Genomic DNA, 9,449 nt, shown 5'->3' on the forward strand with positions numbered 1-9,449 from the left:
GAAGGGACCAAGATGTGTCGGAGTTCAGAAACATTTTTCATACCCTTCGCACACAGTTGGGTATCAAGGATTATGAGCTGTATTTGGTACTCAAATACCACGACTACCTACACAGATACACCCAGGATGAGATGGAGTTCTTGAATATCTCCTCGCTTGGTGTTGGCTTGAGGGGGCCCGACCGAGGTTTAGTGTTAATTAGCCAAACAAATCCCTACACTACTGGCCCTTTCGGCATCAGCGCACAAAGCACAGACCAAAGTCTCACCCGAAGCAGTATGGGGGATGCTGGAACCAAGTTTCCACACCCTTGAGATGGTTGTGATGTCGTTTGATCTCTTCTATCCTTGCCTTCGCACAGGTGATCTTGATCTAGGTCTTGTAAGACAAACCCTCTGTTCCAGCTTTCAATACCTTAGTGAAAGTACACGATCGACCTTCGTGTAGCTCTAACCTGTAGCTCAAGTACTTTCATGCTGCTATAGCAGCAGGCCATGCAGATTCCTCAATTATCTTAAGTGATTTGCTTATCTTGTCAAATACTTAAAGTTATCACCACATAAGCAGATATTCGTGATTGCATTCAATTATTCAATGTAATTGCATTCATTCGTGCATCATATAAGCATAATAAAGGAAATTTATACACAACATATCCAAACCCATTAATAGAACAAATACACAGAAATTGCAAAATAACTTCTTTTATTAATATCTTCCAAGTATTACAGACTTTGTTCACCCTGCGCACAAAGCTGCAAGGGTCCACACACTCAGCTACAGACTTCTACCCTAAGCCTCTGCGCACTCAGCTGCAGAGCCTCTACCTATGCTACAACCCAAGACTTAGAATTTTTACTCTAAATATATGAATCTCTTCCTTGTTATGCTACTAACTACTTAGAGCTTAGCTCTTTTTATACAATCCCATGGTCTGCGAACCATGGGTAGTTCTCTTATAGCCAACTTTACTTTACAAAACTAAGGGCAAACTACCCTTTGTGACACATAATACCTTCACGCTCTGCGACCACAAATTGTGGAGTATTTACAATAATTTTACAAATAATTGACTAAAACATGGGCATGTAGCCCCAAAATTGCCCTTGCGGGATCCCGCTCCCAATAGGTCCCCAACACAAACATCGTAACTCACCCTTGAGTCACTCGGCAGGCGCAGGGATTTTTGTGCGATGCTTTTCCAGCTCAACCCTGATGATTGCAACTTCGGCTGTGCACTGAGCTGCTACCTACTTCGCATCTTCGACTATCTTCCCAGTTGTTGTCCTTGCACTGTCGACCTAAAGCTGTTTTTGTGTCGCTTGCATAGTCACAAGCTTGCCTTCAATGTTTCTTGTAACTGCATAATCTTCCTCCACCTAGGGCTTGAGTTGCGCCTTTATCACTGCTTCCTTGTGCAGCACTGCATCCACCTGTTCCTTCAGCTGCGTGGCTTCCTGCAACTTGGCTAACCTCTGTGTCAGCATGACGGTTCGCGCTGTGCCCTTAACTTCGTCATAGCATTGTTGGAGTTCATGCACTTCTGTCTAGAGCCTTTGGATGTTTGGGTCCTCCTGCAAGTTGGTCAGGACCTCAAACAACTATTCAAACAACTGTGTGCAGTCTTCTACTGCACTCTCCACTCTCACAACTACTTCTATGATAGCGGCCACCCACTATTCCTTGACCTCTGGTGGTGTTAAAGGCTGAGCCCTCAACTGGAGTTCTGTAATCTGCAAGCTCAGCTCCAAATGAACCCACGCCATCTCCATCTGAGTGTTGCACACCCCTGTGTCCAATTTAAGGATGCAGACCTCGACTGGCTCCTCCTCTAAAATCTCTAATTCCGGGACCATTCTGCAGACCTCTTCTACAACCTATGTGATCTTCTTACTCTAGATGGTCACCTCGGCCTCAACAGTGATGGCAACATTCCTCTATAAGGCCATCTGCTCATTGTTTATTCTCTACTCGCTGATCACTTGGAGGGCGTGGTGCTCATGATCCCTCAACTCTACAATTACTCCATCCTACAAAGACTGGAGTGCTTTGCGCAGGAGCACTACCAGGTTCAATCCTATTCCCTTCAAGGTGCTGACAGTGGGCTTGTCAACCTCATTTTATGTTGTCAATGCTCCATTCAATAGCACTAATGCACTAGAAGCCTTCATGCGCAACATATTGGTAGCCTCTAATGTGCCGATAGCCAAGCTGGTAGACACCGTACCAACTTCCGACATGGAGGCCTACAACTCATGCAGTCTAGTCTTGATGGCCCCTACGATGATCTGCTGTTGCTTTTCAAATTGTTGTAGGGCCTTCGCAGTGACATCTCTAACTGTGTCACTGATGTTGTATAGTTCTCCCTCCATTAGTGTGATGGGGTCTAGCAAGGTCTTGGTTTCCTTGGATGTCTTTCTGGACCATCTCTTTTTTGGCTCTCTCGAGCTCTTAATACAGCTAGACATCTCCTCAAGGTCCACATCATGCTGCTTTGTGTCGTCTTCTTCAGTTTCAGGTGAAGGCGACCGCGCGCCTTTGTCAGAGCCCCACTTTGTGCCACCTATTTGCTTTCCTGCCTCCTTCCGTGTCTACTCTGCCTTGGCCTTCACAGCGACCTCCTTCTTCTTCTTCACGACTAGCTACGCCATCTTTAGGTTGGCGTCATCCTTCTTCTTTTGTGTCGCAGACTTGCTTCCAGCCACCGCCAAGTCCATGGAGGTGCACCACTCCGCCGACCATTTATCCAACACTGCATCGATGGCATCATCTGTGGCTAGGTATAGTAGATCATACCACTTTTGCGTAGGGTCCTTCCTTGCCCTAATTGAGATCCGATCGAAATCAGCTTTGAATTCGGCATAGCTCTACAGGTTAGCATATACCATGGGTGACAATCACGGCTTGCGATTGATAGTCATCCTTATATTCATTTCCATCAAGATCCAAAAGATTTTTTTGTCTCGAACGTGTTCCATGTCCTTGGCTGCCGACAGCGAAGTGTACTTCGCTGCTTCAGGGAGGTTCAGCGCGACCGAGGGGAATTAGCTTTCTTCCAATATCTCCCATGCTACAAGCATAATCAAGAGCAAGAGCCACGTGTAGTGGAACATCTTTCTCTACTCCTGCACTTTGCGGCAGTTGGCTAGGAACTCACCGTGAAGGTAGTCCGACCAGTTAAAATGCACTCCTTCTGTGCACTACTATGCGAGTGCGATGATAGGTGTCAGCACCTCGTAGGCACGGTACTTCCGCACCACCTTCCTTGAAAGGATCTGCATTGCCACCTTCACAGTGGGGTCGTAGATGCTAGAGATTGCGTACCTGCTTGACTTCTTCACCAATTTAGACTTCTCTTTCATCGATTCTGCGAGTGCCAGTTCATCACCCTTGCCACCAAAAATCATCGCTGGATTTTCACCTATATACGGCAGATGTGTGATGCGATGAATCAACATATCAGTGATGGGTATCAGCTCCTCCAGCCACATACACCTATCATGCACCAAGAAAAGCAGCGGCTTGATGACTAAAATTGTCACCGGGGTGTGGTTATAGTGCGGCACCCAGAGCAGGTTGAGTAATCCTGCTTTCTCTACTCCTTTGAGCCACTTCCGTAGCTCCAGTGCAGTCATCCTCGTTTTTGTGTCTATGATGCGGTGCATCAACTATTCTGCTGCCAGGTGTGGGAACTTCTCATGGTCCTCCAATTCCCAGCCTTTGAGCTTCAAAATTGGCACCCGTGTTGAACGTGGACCATCAAAAGTGATCTCATCTGGTAGTAATGGAGTTTGCAGGGGTGTCTTACTTTCATCAATGTCCTTAGGGATATTGGACTTAGGCTTGCGTTGAGGGACACACTCTCGCAACCTTGTAATAAGGTCTGCACCCTAGGCTCCAACCTCCTTTATTTCCACACCCACATCCTCATTGTCCATGGGGATGTCTTCGATATCCTCCTATTTTGCCTCTACGTTTATAGTCCTAGGTAGTGGGCTTGGTTGGGTTTGGTCTCAGTGACGCATGCACTAGGATGGCAAGCTTCTTTCCCTTCTTATCTCTCATGCTCTCCTTGGTTGGGGTTGGCTTCGGTCTCGATTTTCTTGGAGATTTAAGGACCTCTGCCAGTACTTCAGCTACTTCCAGGGTAGCTACTTCGGTCCCCATATCAATTTCCTGCACATTTTCCTAGGCGGCCACTCCTTCGGTGTTCATAGCTTCTACACGGGTTGACATGACACTTTTCACCAGTGCTTTTGTCTCTTTTGACAATTGTTCAAACGCTGGACTTGCTATCAGGTCTTGAAAGAATTCACAGTTCATGTGCACTTGAGAATGAAATAACTCAATTCTCAAAATTCCAAGTGTTTTTCGCTGGGCAGCCACTTGTAATTTATAGGGCAATTTGAATTCAAATCCGACCGTTCCTCCCGAAATCAGTTCATTAATTCCAAATTGGTAGTAGATTTTCAAGGATCTAAGCCATAAATTTCATCTTAAATGTCGGTCGCCCGCTCCATTTAACCTCACTTCTGTTGTATTTTGATAAACAGTGACTTTAACTGTCACTTTCCAGCTGACCTACGTGATTTCTCCCTGGGTAGCTCATCTCCCTTCGCACTGTCACGGACCTAGTGACACATCTTTTCTTCGCACCATCTTCCAATCGTACAGCTCCCGAACATGGGCAATGTAGTTTATAGTCCCGCACCTCCTTTCAGCTGCCTAGAGCACTAAGTCTGTGCTACTTTCATTTAGTCACCTGGTCGGACCTCCGATGTATGGCTTCAAGCGACTGCCATTCACCTTTCCTAGGAAGGGCTCTCCATTTAACTTGACCAACTATGTCACTCCTCCATCGGTAATCTCCTTAATAACATAAGGCCCTAACCAGTGCATCCTGAATTTTCCGGGAAATTTATCAAACTTACTATCATACAAAAAAACCAAATCTTTTACCTTAAATGTGCGTAGCTTGATGTCGATCATGCCGTGCCTTTTCATGCTGCTTTTGGACATGCTGGTGAAATCTAGCCAAAAGTCTTTCTTCTTCAAGCTCATCTAGCTGCACGAGCCTCTCTTCCAGGGCTTTGGGATCCGTCATACCTGTGAGCACTACTATGCGTAAACTAAGCATGACGTATTCCATAGGAATTACGGTTTCCACACCATAGACAAGCCTAAAAGGGGTTTGTCCCATCAACTTCTTTCATGTCATTCGATAAGCCCACAATACTGCAGGTATGTGTAGGTCTCAATCACTTCGTTGAGCATTGCAAACCTTGGTTAGCACATTTTCAAGCACTTTGTTGAATGCCTCCACTGTCCTGTTAGCCTGCGAGTGATAAGGTGTGCTCTTCTGGTGATATACCTGAAATTCCTCCATTAGTGCATTGATCGTCTCATTCAGGAAGTGCGTTCCATGATCACTCATCAAGATCCTTGGACATCCAAATTGCATCAGTATGTGCTCAAAGGGAAACTTCATGGCCGTCGTGCCCATGCAATCCTTCACCTGCTGCACTTCTACCCAACAAGTCAAATACTCTGTCGCAGTGATAATGTACCTTGCTCCTGTCTTCCCTTGTGGCTGAATGGGTCCTACAAAATCTATTGCCCACTTATCGAAGGGTTGCAACACCATTTGTGGATTGAAAGGCATTTCATCCCTCTGCGATAGCCTGCCTATTCTTTGACATACATCACATGCCTTGGAATATGCTTTGGAATCCTGATGAAGGGTTGGCCACCATAACCTTGCGCGTAGAATCTTCTATGCGGTTTCTCTCCCTAAATAATGTCCTCCCGTGGCGCCCCCATGAGCATCCACGAGGATGCTACTTCATTCGAACTTAGTTACATACGATCACAATATCTCATCAGTCCCCATCTTGTATAGGTTCCCAGCAATGACAGAGAAATCTACCGCACGCACCACTAATTATTTCTTTTGCTGGACAAAGTATCCTTCCAATGTAGTTCCTATTGTTAGGAAGTGTATTATATCTTCAAAATCACCATCTACAACACGCACTACAAATAGCTACACGTCAGGCAATCCTTCTTCCAAGTTAGTAGGTTCCTCCCCTATTTCAATGCATGATAAATGGTTTGGTCCCGCGTTTAGTCGTTCAGGATTCACAACAACTTCAAAGTTGTATTCTTGGAACAGTAAGATCCATATGTAGATGCGCCTCCCCAACACAGGCGTATTGACCAGGTACTTCAGCACGGAGTGATTCGTGTACATATTAAGATGGCCTCCTAAAAAGTAGTGCCGATACTTCTGGAGCGCATACACCATAGCTAGCCCCTCACATTCAGTGGTATAATAGCTCTTCTATGCTTTGGATAGTCTACGTCTTGTGAACGCGATAGGATGGTCCAATCCTTCTCCGCCATCCTGTGTTAGTACTGCCCCCAGTGCTATACATGATGCGTTGAAATGTACATGAAGCTCTTTCTTCTAGTTCGGGAAGGCTAGAATCAGCACAATAACCATATTTTCTTTCAATATATCCAAGTTTTTCTTAGAGTCATCATTCCAGCAAAACATGACATCCTTCTTCAACAATTTTTCCATTGGTGCGGTGATCTGGGCATAGCTTTTGATAAACTTTCTGTAGTATCCCATATGTCCCAGAGTAGCACGCAAATGTTACACGCTCCTCGGTGCTTCCAAGTTTAGTATCAATGAGATATTTGTGGGGTCTACTATCAGTCCTTTTCTATAAACCACATGCCTGAATAGGTTCCCAGAAAGAACGCAAAACAAACACTTCTTGAGGTTGATCTCGATCAGGTATCTTCGATAGATATCGAACATCAAGCGCAAGATTGCTACATGGCACTTAACCAGCCCAAATACAATCCAGTCATCAAAATATACCTCTAGTAACTTATGAATAAATACTTTGAATGCCGCAACAACCATGCACGAAAAGATTGCAGGCGCATTCATCAATCCAAACGGAATTACAGTGTATTGAAAATAACCCCACTCAGTCGCGAAGGTCGTTTTTCTCCTATCTGATGAGCCCCATAAATGGGTAATTATATGGGCTCATTTTTCCTCCTAACCTAGCTTAATCCACCATTCTCATTAGTTTATTACATGTTTTTGATTATATTTATGCTAATAGAGTGAGTTGGGTTGGTCATTATGCCTTGAAGTCTAATGTATGCTTAATGCAGATTTTTGGTCAATTTTGGAGACAAAGTCAAAGATTTAATGAACATTTGGTAGCAAATATTCGAAGAAGACAAGGGAGATGATTTATAGGAGGGTATCCCCCTCATTTATGACTCCCTTCTTCGAATTCTCCTTTAGAAAGCTCGAAGCACAAGTAGCCACATCAATGCACCAAAGAGGCAGTCGAGCAAGTGGAGGATAACTGCTGTCTATCTCAAGTTTTGGGAGCCAAGCCTCCCTGATTTTAACGAAGCTTTTGGGAGCTCTAGTTGTATAAGTAGAGAGGCCTATGGCCTCATTAGGTTGTTGGATGTTAGTCAATTTTTCGCACTTTTGTTGCAGCTTTTGCTCAGCTCATTTCGAGCTTACTTTTGTGCACAGTTTCATGTAATGTGACTATTATTTTGATAATGAAGATGAAATCTTTTCTGAGCCAGCATTGAGTTACCTCAGAGGGCTAATTATCTTGGGTTAGGGCCCAACCCAAGCTGCCCAAAACCTCTTGTTTTTTTTTTTTTTTTTTTTTTTTTTTTTCAGTTTATGAATTAGTTGTCGTTAGATAGATTTCTTCCTTGGTTAGAATAGGTTGCTTTTGGTGATTTACATAGCTATTTCCATTTCAGTTTGCTGAAGTAGGTTAAATAGTGTTAGGAGAAAGATACAAAAAGGCCATCAACAGAGCCTTGACCTCCTTTCCTCCCTTTGGGACCATGAGCTGAGGTCAAGACCCTCTTGCTGCCACAAAAACACAGTTTTGCCTTCTCCATGCAATTTCTGGTGTTATAGTTTGATTTAGAGGTTAATGCTTTGCTTCAAATCCATTTTTCCATACTCATTTCTATTTTTGCAATAAATCTCTTTCCATGCTTTCCTTTCCATATAGCATTGTTCAGCATTTTATTTTCCTAGATTAGAATTTAGGTTAACATGAGATAGAGTTCTGTTTTTTCAGTGCAGCTAGTTTCTTTTCTTGCTCAGTTTCAGAGTTTGATTTATAGCTCTCTTATAGTACATCTCTACTCATAATAAGTCAATAAATCAACCATCACCAACTCTCTTTGCTACATGTTCCACAGGTCATTCACAGCCCCTCATAAATATGCCCTAATTTTCTGCACTTTTCTCATAAACTTTCCTCTCATCCCTTGAACGAGTCCAAACATCATTCCCTTCCTTAATCCTCCTTGATGAACCTCAGACACCTTAACACATCCTTCTAGCCTTGAGCTACCCTTTCCAACCATTTTTCCACCTTTAAAACCTCTAAAATAACCCTCGGCATCCTCTTGTAGATCTTCTTGTGGATCCCCTACAGCCTCCTGTAGAATTTCCTGTAGGTGACTTTTTGAAGTCCGATTGCAGGGAAAGCGTCCAGAAGGTTTTTAGAGGCCTCCTAGGACCCCTCGACACCTTCCTACACCTCTACAAATCCCAAATTTGCCCTCCATCACCACCTAATCACTGCCACATCCACAAACAAATAAATTACATGCATGACAATTTCACATAAAATACATAAAAACCCAAAAAGATGTTTTTTTCTCATTTCATTCTAGAAATAGCTAGAATAGATGTTGTTTACTTCCTAAGTAGGTAATGGCATTCAGTTTATGGTTTTTCATCTCTCTTTCTACAAAGTAGGGTTAGTTGGTTAATTAGGGTTTGCTAGGGTTACTTCACATTTCAGTCTTCCTTCTCTTTCTACAAGTAGAGTAAGAATTTATTTCTTTCATCACATATAAAGCTTCTTTTGGAATTCATAGAAGTTGGCTTGAGCTCCTAGTGATCTTGTGCCAGCTGACCAAGTGACAGCCTACAGTAAGAACTAGTACTTGTGCATACAACACCATCGCTTCTAAGTTTGTTACGAACTACCGAGTTGATAAAAGTAAAGTAGGAAGCCCTAGGAGTTGTAGCATTATTGCTGCAATACTAGTGCTCACCAATTTTTGGCGCCACTGCCGAGGAAGCATTAGAGTATTTTGTGATTACTACTTTTCTTCTACTTCCTACCGCAACATTCTGCTAAGTAGTTTATTTCAGCAAAAGTAGAGTAGTTGTTTCTTTCAATTTCTGCATTTCCTTGCTTTCATTTCAATTCTGCAATTTCCATTCCAGCAAAAGTAGATTAGCCATTTCCTTGCTTTCATCTCAATTCTGCAATTTCCATTCCAGCAAAAGTAAATTAGTCATTTCCTTGCTTCCATTTCAATTCTGCAATTTCCATTCTAGCAAAAGTAGATTAGTCATTTCCTTG

The sequence above is a fragment of the Pinus tabuliformis genome, chromosome 9, assembly GCF_031772625.1.
Source record: "Pinus tabuliformis cultivar Carrire ecotype Pingquan chromosome 9, CPIR1, whole genome shotgun sequence".
In the NCBI taxonomy this organism is placed as follows: Eukaryota; Viridiplantae; Streptophyta; class Pinopsida; order Pinales; family Pinaceae; genus Pinus; species Pinus tabuliformis.